The sequence below is a fragment of the Rhincodon typus genome, chromosome 33 (assembly GCF_021869965.1).
Source record: "Rhincodon typus isolate 14 chromosome 33, sRhiTyp1.1, whole genome shotgun sequence".
Taxonomy (NCBI): domain Eukaryota; kingdom Metazoa; phylum Chordata; class Chondrichthyes; order Orectolobiformes; family Rhincodontidae; genus Rhincodon; species Rhincodon typus.
In genome coordinates, this window is record NC_063364.1 from 29,031,779 (window position 1) to 29,033,555 (window position 1,777).

The window sequence follows — 1,777 nt, forward strand, 5'->3', positions numbered from 1 at the left end:
GATTTAAATTTTAAGGCTTCTCTCTATATTTAACTCAGTCACATTAAATTAGTGCATGGGACTGTCTTTTCATGGTCACAGAGGCTTTTCTCATTCCTCACTATTTATTATCCTTCAGTAGAAAGGTATTCACTGTTGCCTGATGGGCAACCATAGCTTTTCTCCACCGTGATGTTACTTGAGCTTCATTGTTGGCAATTCTTGAAATTCACAGGTTATTAAATTCTTTGGAACATTTGTGAGGACATGAATAGATGCCATGTAAGTGGCCATGTTTTTAGTGTGCTTTAAATTTGAGGTTTTAGTCAAGCATTAGGAGTGCTTGATGAGTTCTTTGGTGCTGTAGTTGTAGAGGTGAGCAGCTTCTGTCAAATCTGTCAAATCCTGGCCTTGGTGCCAGGACTCTCAAAGCAACAAAAAGACAGACAAGGATGTCAAGGCCCAAAGATGATAAGGAAACAACAGAAAATTGCAATGTTCATTCAGCAGTTTATAGGTGCCATAATCTTTAAGCCTTTATGAGTTATCACAGAGCAGACTGGGCGAAGGCTAGACAAAGATGTGGTGAAGATGGAGAAAAAGAAACAAAAGTGTAAACACACTTATTTATTTGTCTGTGAGTGCACATATGCTGCACACAGACTTTAATAATCCTAGTTAGGTTCTTTTCCTTACTCAATAGGGAGCAAGATTTGTTGTTTTAATAATAACTGGCCTTTCCTAACAAGCCATAAGCTGAGAGCAAAGTCATTATAAATTTGACAGCAAGACATAAAAGAAGCATTAGAGTTTCCTCAAGAATTGTAGTCTGTGACCCCTACAACCTCACCAACAACTTATATTTACATAGCAGCTTCAATGTAATATAATGTCCCAAGGTGCTTTACAGAAACCAGTAACATTTGGTCACTGTGCCACCAAACTTGGGAGCAAAGAAAACCCTCTATCTCTAACCACAACAATGGTTATCTATAAGATCATTCAGACTTGTGTTTGAAGTAATTTTGTACACAACTAAGTTATAAGTTCACCCAATCTTCCTGGATTATGGCAGTATGGTGAGAAATGATTTAGCACAGCAATTAAAATAACAGCTCATGGCTCAAAAAAAATTAGTATGGTATAATATGAGGAAATATAATGAAGGAACTCCACTTTATTGTGGCAGGTCTAGTCCACATGTTATAATAAAAATTAATGGTTGGGAAATGATGATTATCAGTTGTACAGTGCTTCAGACGGAATTTACTACATGTACACCGTGATTGTAGAATGTTTAATTAAATGTGAAACAATGATGCTTTCCTCCCAGATAAGCAGATAATGTGAGTTAAAACACAAGGCAATATTGTGGGTGGATGATATAACGGTAGTGTGGTCATTCAATAGGAAAATATAATGAACATAAAGTGCTTCATAAACACTTATCAGGCAGTTCTGAGTGATTTACATATTGATTTATTCATTCAGACAGGGTAATGTGTTTATTTTGCTTTTACCTCACACTGGTAATTAAGAAAGTTATTAATAAGCGTTCTCAAACAAAACAAAAAAAAATTCCATTGCTGGAATGAGACACAATTAGCACCAGCCAAATGGGAAGTGCTTTTGAAGGATTGTCCCAGAAATAATTTAAAATTGAACTTGCAAACGTAAATAATATAGAGATAGTAGAAACTGCAGATGCTGGAGAACCTGAGATAACAAGGTGTACAGCTGGATGAACACAGCAGGCCAAGCAGCATCAGAGGAGCAGGAAAGCTAACGTTTCTGGTCT